A 12,823-nucleotide genomic window follows, 5' to 3' on the forward strand; every position below is an offset into this window, starting at 1 on the left:
AGACAGTAAACTTTCCATCTATGACCTATGATATATCCTTGCTCTATAAACCTCCATCTTTATGCATTATCAATGTGGCCCTGTGTGTAGATAGGATTTAATAGCTAGTAATTTTCTGTTATGGTTCCTGTCACACAAATATCGAGGTTTTTGTTTTTAAGAATCTTTTTTTTTTTTTTCCTAGTGTGAAAATGTTTAATGCTAGCACTGGACACTCATTCCTTAAAAAAAAGCAAATAACCTCCAACTTTGGCATAAGCCTATACTGCAACCAGTTACCAGACATCTACCCAAACTGGAAGAATCTGCTACAACATGGTAAGTTCTTTCCTATATGACCTTCATGCTTTCTCCAGAAGATGTTCCATTATATAAGGCTACATTTACATCACATTGTCAATATACAGTTTTGTATCAGTTCTTACCTACCCCCCCCCCCCCCCCCCCCCCCCAAACAGAAACAAAACTGGGCACACTGTATGTGAAATTGTATGTTATAAAAATTGTACGGTTTTTATAAAGATGAAAAATCCATTCCACAGCCTACCGGGACTCCTTCAGCACTGCGGTACTACTACTACTCCCATTATGTTTGATGGGAGTAGTAGTACTGCAGTGCTGAGACAGCCCCTGCACATCCACTGGCTGCGGGAGTCTGTGGGCGGCTGTGGTGACTCTGCAGGAGTGTGGGTACTAATTCTTCTTTCATGGAACAGTCTGTTCCATGTTTAGTAGTACCAGCACTGGGGGACGGATCGCGCACCTGGTCTCACTCCAGAAACCCGCTGCAGTCCTAACTTATAAGTCTGTGGAGCAAGTTGCAAGTTGCTCAGCATCCCAGACGGTGTGCTCCCCTGTGGCGATGATAACTTCATATTCAATCTGTGCTGACCAATCAGTACTCCTGGCGTGGAATATGAAGTTACAGTGCAGAGATTTTATAATGCCCGCCAGGGATCCAGACGGCTGGGGAACGGAGCGACATGCTGCCTTCTTCCCTGGTTTATAAATAAGGATTGCAGCAGGTCTCAGGAGTGAGACTCATAGAGATCAGTCCCTAAGCCCCTGTACTACTACTCCCAACATTGAACAGACTCTCTTCCATGATGAGAGTAGTACAACTGCTCCCGCAGTCACCACAGACTTGTGAATGCACCCTGTCTTGAGCTGCAATAACTCAGTACTCCAGAATAGGAAAACTGTACTCCATACTGCCAGCAGTAAAAATAGAGGTACATACCTTCCTCCGCTCCCCTGGATCCTCCCGTAACCGCTCCAGTCTCCGCAACGATCCTCTTCCTGGTTGCCGGTGGTCGGCGGGTCATACTGCGCTCAGCCAATCACCGACCGCAGCAAAGTCCCGACTCGGTCAGCAATAGGCTTAGCGGCAGTGGGACGTTTTCGACCCTGGCAGAAGGTGCCGGGGAGGAAAACGTCACACTGCCGCTCAGCCTATTGCCGGCTCAGTTGGGGCATCGCTGCGGCGAGTGATTGGCTGAGCGCAGTATGACCCGCCGACCACCGGCAACCAGGAAGAGGATTGCGGCGGAGACCGGAGCAGTTACCGGGTGAGCGAGGGAAGGTATGTACAACTTTATTTTTTTTTTTACTGCTGGCAGTATGGAGTACAACTTTCCTATTCTGGAGTACTCCTTTGATAAATCAGCCATTTTTTGGACTGTACATCCACATTAAAGGGTTCTCCAGAGGGCAAAAACAGCTTTCAAATTGCCTAGTGCTGAAATACAGATTACTTCTATTTAATAAACTTCAACTTTCCACCTTCTGTATGCTACAGTGGAAGTTGAGTAGTTCTATCCCCTCTCTACATGTCAGGAACTGTCCAAAGCATGAGCAAGTCCCCATAGCAAACTTTCCTGTTCTGTACAGTTCCTGGCACGGATAGGGGTGGCAGCAGAGAGCATTGTGGTCAGACTGAAAAGAACTATCCAACTTTGTCTGTAGTTTACATCAGCTGACTTATCATTAATATACTGGAAGGCTTAGGATTTTTTAAATAGAAGTAAATTACAAAAGTATATAACTTTGTACCAGAACGGGTACCAGTTAGTTTCCTCCAGAGTAGCTCTTTATGAATAAACAGCTAATAGGTTTTTCTTAACAAGAATGTTTGACTCTGCCTGCTTGCGCTAGTGAGACCCATTTGTCTCTACCACATTGGGGGGGCATTTATCATTGTAGGTGTAAGTGAAGCATTTTTCTACACCTTTTGTGTGCTGGTAATGTGTAGGAGCACCAAATTTAATGGTCGCAAAGCATTTCATAAATTTTGTGCAGGACACATTTTCAGAAATTTTCTCTTCACTACCTAAAAGCTAAGCTAAGTCTGGGCTGGTGTAGTTTAAAAACTTTTCAGTGGCTTTGCACTTTTTTTTTGCACCTTTTCACAAAAAGGCTCAGTTCATAAATCCCTTCCATATCATGGGTATTGCCAAAATCAGTGGATTGCAACTCAAAATCAGCAGAAATGTGTAAACAAAAAGGAGAAAAAAAGGTGCAAATAAACCTTGATTGCGCCTTTTTTTCGCCTTTTCTAGACACAAAAAAACTGTCTAAAGACAATAAATGTCGGCCATTGTTACTTGGCAAAGTGTCTGTCTATATGATCTGTAATACTATAAGCCTCGATCTTCATGCGATATCCAGAAGGTGTTCTGTTGCAAAGGAACCTCTGGCAGCCGCAAACAAGCCGAAGGGGGCCTGGAAATTGTTTTAACAAAATGAGAATACCCCTTAAATATTACATAAACTTCTGAAAAAATGGCCTTGTCTGACTCTTCTGTGCTGTCATAGGGATCCTGTTTGGATCCAGATACCTCAATGCTGACAAAAAATATAGCTACCTTATTCCAAAACAAGTATTGCACCTGTCCTCAGTTTGTGTGAGAGATTACAACTCTATGCACTTCAATGGAACTGAGCTGCAATACCACACACAACCTGAGGGCAAGAGTTGTGCCGTTTATGGAATCCTAGAGAACGTTTTTTCTAATGATTATCCTAGGTAACTTTAAGGGTCTATTCACACATTCAGTATTCTGTGCAGATTTGAGCAGGATTTGAAGCTGTATTCAGTCATTCAGTTTAGCATCAAATCTGCGCATCGAATCTGCGCGTGTGAATAGACCATGAATGAATATTTTGGTGTATTGGGGCAATTTAGGGTGTCCAAGCCTACACTTGGATAGATTAAGAATGGGACATGTGATCTCAGTTGTCAGACTTTGGGACAGTAAATTTATACATTTTTTTTTTTTTTTTACAGATATGAAAAATCTTTCCCACATCCAGATTCTGAACATCTCTCCTATATGAAAGGACCTGCTGTGAGATGGTAAATTGCTACATGATCTGTCATATTCTTCTATGAACCTCTATTGCAGTGGTCTCCAACCTGCGGACCTCCAGATGTTGCAAAACTACAACTCCCAGCATGCCCGGACAGCCGTTGGCTGTCCGGGCATGCTGGGAGTTGTAGTTTTGCAACATTTGGAGGTCCGCAGGTTGGAGACCACTGCTCTATTGTCAGGTGTTCTATTGCATAAGACTGCCAGCTCAGCTGTTCTCAGTTTCCTGGCAATAGGTATCCAGCTGCAAACAAGAGCATTAAATGAAAATGTCCTTATCTGACTCTACTGTGCAGTCATGGAGATCCAGATAACTCAACATCTAACCTATTTTAAAATGATTTGTGGGGGATCATTAAGAATTTGGGTGTTTTCAAGCTATGTAAGGTGTCCATGCCTACACTTGGATGAAATCAGAATGAGACATGTCACCTCAGTGATGTCACCTTTTTTCAAGTAATCTTGTATGTCTTCCTGGTAGGGCTCATTTAAAGAGAACCTGTCATCAGTTTTAAGTGGCTTGAACTAAAATTCACTGGGATGGTCCCCAAAGGCTTCTGTCCTGCTGGCCTGGATTGATATCTCTCCCTGTACCCAGCAGTGATTTATAAATGAAGCAGCCAGGACCACAACAATGACTTAAGGTTCAGGCAGCATAAAATGGCATCAGGTTCACAGGCTGAAATAAGTTTTTGAGGCAGCTTTTTGAGCCAAACATTTCTAGTGTTTTTTCTTTGGATCCAATGCCTGAGGACAAAAGAGGTAAGTCATCCACCAAAACTGCATGCGTCTTCAACCTAAAGACAATGTGAAATTGAAAAAAACTAAGCCATAGTTCTTATTTTGGTATAAAAGTAGCCTTGTTTTTTCTATCTGGGCAAGATTTAAATGCTGCACATCACTAGATCCCATACCTCCATTACTACTTGAGAACCCATGGGAACTTGAGGCTAGATTCACACGTAGGATGAGATAATTTAAAAAAAAACTGTTTTAGTTGCCCATGGAAACCAATCACAGCTCAGCTTTCATATCTTGATGAACTCTTGTAAAATGAAAGATCAACTGGTTGCCAAGAACAACAAAGATAGTCTTGGTATTAGTGCTATTTTCTAACCAAAATCTGTCTGAGATGCCAAAACCCACACCATAAATCCACCATGTTTTTCTACTATTTTACCTCTACATTAAGATTTAGCATCAACATTTTTTATAATCTCTTCACTTTTGCCAGGAACATTTGACGCTGCCGGCTCGTGCTAGGTACAAATCCCAGGCCAAACCGCCATCAGTCTCCTCTGCATCCAGTTACCGGACTCCGGAGAAGTGCTGCTGTCAGTTAAGTTATTATCTCTGACCTATGACATATCCTTGTTCTATAAGCCTCTAACTTATTGCTTTCTCTAAAAGGTGTTCCAGATCTTCCCTGGCTGGATTTCCGAACCCTGCTCTTGGACCTATGTGTAAATCATGGCTATTCTTGTCACAATGTGTTGTAATTTTGATGCAATAAATTTAATTACTTTGTCTCTTGTTTTATGCCCTGGCCCTCTGTGCCAGTTACCATATACTTTGGCTCTCTGTTGCTGTATGCGCTGGCCCTCCTTGTCACAATGTGTTGTAATTGATTAATGCAATAAATTTAATTATCGTCTCGTTTTATGCCCTGGCCCTCTGCCAGTTACTCTGGCTCTCTTTGCCTGTTGCTGTATGTGCTGGTCCTCCTTGTCACAATGTCTTATAGTAATTGTTTAATGCCATAAATAAATTACTGTGTCGTTTGTCATTTTACTCTGGCCCTCTTTGCCAGCCGCCGCTGCATGCTCTGGCCCTCTTTGCCAGCCGCCGCTGCATGCTCTGGCCCTCTTTGCCAGCCGCCGCTGCATGCTCTGGCCCTCTTTGCCAGCCGCCGCTGCATGCTCTGGCCCTCTTTGCCAGCCGCCGCTGCATGCTCTGGCCCTCTTTGCCAGCCGCCGCTGCATGCTTTGGCCCACCATCAACTGTTGGCCACTGTCATTTAGAAAAATAAGCCTCTCCTAGGCTGTTAATCTTTAGTGTAGCGTCCATCCCGATGAGGTCACCTTACCGTGGTGGGATGGTACACACTATTTGGCCAAATGGTATGCTAAGAACCTGCATGTTATACCTTGAGCAGCTGAAACAGTCTAACCACAGCCACCATCAGCCCTTGGCAGCTGTTTTTGATGAGGTTACCTTATCATGGTAGGATAGTACACACTATTTGGACAAATAGTATGCTAAGAACCTCAATAGATTTATTTAAAAAAATATATGCACCCACTGTTGTCACTTGAGCCACTGCATATTAGTCTATTATCCTTTCAGTTGCATCAACATAGTATAATGAGCATATCTGCCAACAGCTCTTTGCCGCTGTGTAAAAAAATATATATATATATGGGCGCTACAAAATAGTCTAAATACCACAGCTTCCATTAGTTCTTGGGTGCTGAAGAAAAGACTACTTTAACACGAAAAAATCCATAATTTTGCTTATAACAGCAATAAAAAGCTATTCGCTTGTCACTTGAAGGTATAACTGTTCATGACCCCCCTCAAATTATAGATCCTAACTATATCGTGCTAATGGATCAGTGGTAGACTGTGGTTATTGGTTACCTTACAGTTGCTCTTAAAGAAGTCAGTGGTTCCAAAGATTAGCATTTTATAGTATATTCACAATTACTTTAATAACATACTGTGTTTCTTTTGTAGGTTTGACTAGTAGACCATGGGAAGTACCTTAAACAACTTCTTACATCACCATACTCAAGTCATTCAATCATGACTGCATAAGGCACGTCACATCTAGCCAAAATCCTATGGTAGGTCAATTTTTTATTTTGATAGATTTAAGATGAGCAGTGTGTTAGCTTACTTCAGTGTATTTGCTGAAAATAGTAGTACAAAGCTATTCGCTTGTCACTTGAAGGCATAATGGTTCATAATCCCCCCGTTATGGATCCAAACCTTTTTTGTGCTGGTGGATCAGTGGAAGACTGCCATTTTTGGTTAGTTTGGCTTTGGTGGGAGGAGCTTAGATTTATTTAGGATCAGCATTGTGTTGGCTTTAGTGCAAGAAATGTAGTGTAATTGCTGAAAATAGTAGTACAAAGCTATTCGCTTGTCACTTGAAGGCATAATGGTTCATAATCCCCCCGTTATGGATCCAAACCTTTTTTGTGCTGGTGGATCAGTGGAAGACTGCCATTTTTGGTTAGTTTGGCTTTGGTGGGAGGAGCTTAGATTTATTTAGGATCAGCATTGTGTTGGCTTTAGCGCAAGAAATGTAGTGTATTTGCTGAAAATAGTAGTACAAAGCTATTCGCTTGTCACTTGAAGGCATAATGGTTCATAATCCCCCCGTTATGAATCCAAACCTTTTTTGTGCTGGTGGATCAGTGGAAGACTGCCATTTTTGGTTAGTTTGGCTTTGGTGGGAGAAGCTTAGATTTATTTAGGATCAGCATTGTGTTGGCTTTAGTGCAAGAAATTTAGTGTATTTGCTGAAAATAGTAGTACAAAGCTATTCGCTTGTCACTTGAAGGCATAATGGTTCATAATCCCCCCGTTATGGATCCAAACCTTTTTTGTGCTGGTGGATCAGTGGAAGACTGCCATTTTTGGTTAGTTTGGCTTTGGTGGGAGGAGCTTAGATTTATTTAGGATCAGCATTGTGTTGGCTTTAGTGCAAGAAATGTAGTGTAATTGCTGAAAATAGTAGTACAAAGCTATTCGCTTGTCACTTGAAGGCATAATGGTTCATAATCCCCCCGTTATGGATCCAAACCTTTTTTGTGCTGGTGGATCAGTGGAAGACTGCCATTTTTGGTTAGTTTGGCTTTGGTGGGAGGAGCTTAGATTTATTTAGGATCAGCATTGTGTTGGCTTTAGCGCAAGAAATGTAGTGTATTTGCTGAAAATAGTAGTACAAAGCTATTCGCTTGTCACTTGAAGGCATAATGGTTCATAATCCCCCCGTTATGAATCCAAACCTTTTTTGTGCTGGTGGATCAGTGGAAGACTGCCATTTTTGGTTAGTTTGGCTTTGGTGGGAGAAGCTTAGATTTATTTAGGATCAGCATTGTGTTGGCTTTAGTGCAAGAAATTTAGTGTATTTGCTGAAAATAGTAGTACAAAGCTATTCGCTTGTCACTTGAAGGCATAATGGTTCATAATCCCCCCGTTATGGATCCAAACCTTTTTTGTGCTGGTGGATCAGTGGAAGACTGCCATTTTTGGTTAGTTTGGCTTTGGTGGGAGGAGCTTAGATTTATTTAGGATCAGCATTGTGTTGGCTTACTTTAGTGCATTTGCTGAAAATAGTAGTACAAAGCTATTCGCTTGTCACTTGAAGGCATAATGGTTCATAATCCCCCCGTTATGGATCCAAACCTTTTTGTGCTGGTGGATCAGTGGAAGACTATTTTTGGTTGGTTAAGCTTTGGTGGGAGGAATTTAGTTTTAAGATGAGCAGTGTGTTAGTTTACTATTCGGGGTATTTGAGTTTGTCAATTTTGCTTGTGCTCTTGTGTAGGTATGAAGTTTATTCTACTACTTGGTATAGAAGACCATGGAAAGAACACTCCAGTCACTGTTAGCATAAGACGTGACATCTAGCCAAAACCATATGGTAAGTCCTTAGGTTTTTATTTTGACTTTTCATACCCCATAAAATGGCAAAACAAAGCTATTGTCACTCTAAGGCATAACTGTTAATAATCCACCATTGTGAATCCAAAACTTTCACTTATGGATCATTGGTAGACGGCTGTTTGGTTTATTTTGCTTTGGTTGGAGGAGCTTAGTTTTAAGATGTATAGGAGATGACTAGTGTCTTAGCGTAGTTACTTGAGTCAGTGGTTCCAAAGATTTTTAGTTAACTGTTAATTTTAATTGGTTTTGCTCTTGTGTGTGCGAGACATTGTCTATTGTCTCTTAAAACAAATCAGGATTCATTACTCTCTAATAATGTATTCAAACTTATTGTGCTGATATAGCAGTGGATGAGGGTTTACATGGAACAGGTAAATTGAAGTAAAGGTGGATATTCTACTGCTAATTTTGCTACACATTGACTTTCATAGGTAGAAAATTCTGCAGTAAAATCTGCATGTATGTAGTGTATTTTGCTGCATATTTGCTGCTTCATATTTTCCAAACCAATTGAAGTCAATGGGTAGCAAAATACACAGCTGATTGTGCTACTCATTGACTTCAATGGGTAGGAAAATAAGCAGCAGCAAAAATGGCACATGTGACGCTACCCATAAATTGTAAAATCATATATAATTTTTTTTCTTTTTTCTCCAGATCCTCACTGACTTGGCACTTTGAATTTCTGCACTTTCTGTTCCGTGAAGTAATCCACTGTTTCTGTGAAATATAATTACTTTTTTTCTGTAAATAAAATTTTATTTCATTTTTAAGTACTTTTTCTTTTGTAGTTCTTTGTCGTCTCATGAGATCATGTTCACTGAGCACTGCCAGTACTGAATACATGCTCCCAATCACCGAACACAACATATATTGACTTATCAGAGGGTCTGCAAAGCCCTGTATCTCTGGAATGGGGGCCTATCAACATGCTAATAAGATGTGACCTCAGGTCCTCTTTAAGGGAGTATTCAAACAGTATTCTGTACATATTTGATGCTGCAGATTTCAATGTAAAATAAGACTGAACACTGCTTCAAATCTGTAGCATCAAATATACATAAATAAACTTGATGTGCCTAAAATGTAACTCTTCATATTCACTAGGTGTCACCAAAACTGTAAAGAAAAACACAAAACAAAGTAATATGAACAAATACAGAAAAATAGCGGTAGACCGCCACCAAGGTAATACATGCCAGAGATCAGAACTAGAGATGAGCGAACTTACAGTAAATTCGATTCGTCACGAACTTCTCGGCTCGGCGGTTGCTGACTTTTCCTGCATAAATTAGTTCAGCTTTCAGGTGCTCCCGTGGGCTGGAAAAGGTGGATACAGTCCTAGGAGACTCTTTCCTAGGACTGTATCCACCTTTTCCAGCCCACCGGAAAGCTGAACTAATTTATGCAGGAAAAGTCAGCAACCGCCGAGCTGAGAAGTTCGTGACGAATCGAATTTACTGTAAGTTCGCTCATCTCTAATCAGAACTTCAATGCCGAAAGATAATGCAGAATATTAGTTATCAAGATGGACAGTATATTCATACCTCCAGGAAAGAGTACTCATTATCTTGGGGTTGTAATAGTCAGCATTCTTTCTGCATCAAGATGCTGACTTCTGGCATGTATGACTGCGGAGGCAATCTACAGCTATTTTTCTGCATTTGTTCATATTAAATGGGCACTGTAGGGTTCGAAAACTTATATGTTGTACATCTTGGCAGAACATTAACCTTTCATACTGTGGTAGGCCTCTGGGGTAGGGGTAGTGTATTCAGGGTGTTGCTTCAGTATATTAGGGGTTAAGGTTAACCCTATCACTTGTGATGCCAGGCTGAGGGCTAGTATGCTGAGGTAATTCTCCGGCCTATCGCCGCCCTTCCCAGTAACGATAGGTGCATACATATGACTGTCAACAAGGTAGTTGAACTTGGATAAACTTTAAAGACTTGTGGTACATCCAATGAACAGTAACAGTCTCATTAATACAGTCTCCGTACACCTCAGTGACTGACAGTTGTTGCGGACCTTCACTTTTGATATAAGCCTCAGAATTTAGGGTAATTTGCAAAGATCCGTCCACATTTAGGGGTTAGATATGGTCCGGTGATCTTGCAGAGTGCGTAGGGATTGATTATACTCGGTATGGTAAAGATAAGCCGTCACCGCAAGGCTCGGGCCTAAACTCACTGACAGCAGCGCAGATCCTTCCCTGTCAACAGCCCAGGAACAAGAGAGCGAGCCATGGCCTTATATGGGCAGGGGCGGGGCCTTTTAGAATTGGTCCATGGTCACTCACCGTTACATAGCCTGATGGGTGAACACCTGACTTCCTCCAAAGGTCCTAGACACAGAAACCATAGTGTCTTTGGAACGCATCACGTGACCCACAGGTCCTGCGACACTAACCAGGCAAGTACACTTACTATACAAATATATACACATTAAATTTAAATAATTTTAATTACAAAAGGGGTGACAAGGGGCTAAGGATGAGGACCCCACCTACAGCTAGGGACTGACTGGGGACCTCACGACAAGGCAACGGATGCAATCCGGTGCTTGGACACCACAATACTTCATAAGAAAAATGTATTTCCTTTTTTATAGAAATCATGGCTTACAAAAAATTCCACTAGCTTCTTCTATACCATGCAGAACATAATCCTGTGCAGCTTCATCTTTGTCAAATCTGAAGCACAGGCAAGACAAAGTTCAGGAAGGGTGGAACTAGCACTCCTGTGTTCACTCTTGTCCTATCAGACTGCAGCATAAAAACAGGGGACAAAGCAGCCTGTAGTGACTGAATAAAGAGACCCAGCACTAAGGCTATGTAGTGCTGGCCAGAATACCAGTTCTTACTGAATACCGGTGTTTTTTATGAATTTTTCATATACCGCAATACCGGTGAGTGTACCCTGTTGGGGGATGGAGGGCATACCTGTATGCCCCCCACCAGCTCCCTTCCTATAACGCAGGGCCACGCCATGGCCCGGCACCTATTAACGGCCGGGACCCGTGGCTAATAGCGTGCGGCAAAGTTGAACGCCGTGTCTAAAGCTAATCCGTGCCGATTAGCTCAGTGGGCTGTTCAGGACGCCACGGTGGTCCCGAACAGCTGAAGGACATGAGGAGGGTCCCCTATTTAAAAAAAAAAAATACCATGATATACATTTTTGGTCATACCGTGCAACACTAAGGCTATGTTCACATAGTGGAATTTCTATGCAGAACTCTGCAGAAACATTTCAGACAAAAGCAGAGTCCGATTGATTTCCATGGGATTCTGCTGCACTGTTCACATGGCAGAATTTTCACACCGCTTGGGACCCCCGCAATCTTGTATTCGCCACCCACCTGTTTCAGCTGCACACCGCAGTGCCAGCTCACAAAAAGCCGGGTGGCGACCATAGGGCCAGAGTATTGACGTTACCCCCCGTTATGCAAGTCTAAGGGAGGGGGCATGACAGCTGTTAGTAAGCTGTCACCGCGCCGTGCAGTTCAAACAGGTGGGTGGCAAATACAAGATTGCGGGGGTCCCCAGCGGCGGGACCCCGTGGAGAGGCATCTTATTCCCTATCCTTTGGATAGGGGATAAGATGTCTAAGGGTCGGAGTACCCCTTTAAGTCAGAATCTAAAGTTTTCAATAAAACACAAGCTGGTAAAGAAATAGATGGGGAAAGAGCACACATGCCAGTAAGCATGTTGATGGCAGTACCAGCACTGTGGCCACCATTCATTTGCCCAGGTCTAGTACAAGTAGAAGTTGTCCATTTCGGCCAGGGGTTGTTACTTTGGGGGATAATACGGCTATTGTGGACTAGTTGGCTTTTTCGCGGACATCTCAGGAGGAAGATCTAGGTGGATTCCTCTACAGGTATGCAGCACTGTCAGTAGAAGAGACCTTTCTAGACTGTTCAATCACTTGGTCTTTGCTCCCCTCCCCCCACATGTAGGACTGCTGGTATGATCAGCTTAGGAGCAGGTGATGGCAGCACTTAATGTATTTGTAGGCTTTAGAAAAAAAAGCACACTATAACACACCCAAACAAATGAGTCAAAAGTATTAGACAGTATCTGGTATGACCCCTGTGTACAGCAATTCTAGATTAGTTCTGCACCTCCATGCTGACTTATTCCTGGCTAGCTTCTCCCTGCAGTCACTTTTCCCTCTTTCAGTATTCCTTTCTCCTCCTCCTCTTTCTGTCTTCCCCAGGATAAATCAAACGCAAGCCCCAAGCACTCCTGGTTTAGGCCTTACAAGAAGACCCTCTAGTACCATGTTTCCCAACCAGAGTGCTTCCAGGTGTTGCAAAACTACAACTCCCAGCAGGCCTGCTGGGAGTTGTAGTTTTGCAACATCTGGAGGCACCCTGGCTGGGAAACACAGCTCTAGTATATGGCTTCACCCCTTGTTCATAGCCAGGAAGTAGCACAAAATGTCAACATCATAACAATCTTATAATACATAAGATACAGCACCATAAACCTCCACATAACAAGGCCTGCATATTACAGTGGAGCACTGCCGCAGCTTCAGATGTAGACCTACTGTATAGCAAGGTGGTGTATCCTGCGCTTCCTGGTTTATACTTAGAATACAATAGCTGCATTGAAGATGGACAATAATAAACGTAAATAGCTTAGGATACTCAGGAGTTGGACAAAATAACTAGAACTCAAAATACAGATCAAATTATTAAGGGGTTGGACCTTTTGTACATAATACAGCTGAAATAAATCAAGAAATAGATAAATATAAATTGCAAAAACATTT

General features: G+C 42.4%; 2 long non-coding RNA genes across 2 annotated transcripts; both read left to right on the forward strand.

Moving 5' to 3' along the window:
• The first annotated feature begins 3,285 nt into the window (after positions 1-3,285).
• LOC130277637 (uncharacterized) lies at positions 3,286-5,317 on the forward strand. The gene is made up of 3 exons (XR_008845501.1): positions 3,286-3,355; positions 4,603-4,702; positions 4,779-5,317. It is a non-coding gene; the product is annotated as an uncharacterized LOC130277637 (long non-coding RNA).
• A 132-nt stretch (positions 5,318-5,449) lies between these two features.
• On the forward strand, positions 5,450-8,817 carry LOC130277636 (uncharacterized). Its single transcript, XR_008845500.1, has 3 exons — positions 5,450-6,214; positions 7,927-8,022; positions 8,703-8,817. It is a non-coding gene; the product is annotated as an uncharacterized LOC130277636 (long non-coding RNA).
• Positions 8,818-12,823: the final 4,006 nt, after the last annotated feature.

The sequence above is a fragment of the Hyla sarda genome, chromosome 6, assembly GCF_029499605.1.
Source record: "Hyla sarda isolate aHylSar1 chromosome 6, aHylSar1.hap1, whole genome shotgun sequence".
Classification (NCBI taxonomy): domain Eukaryota; kingdom Metazoa; phylum Chordata; class Amphibia; order Anura; family Hylidae; genus Hyla; species Hyla sarda.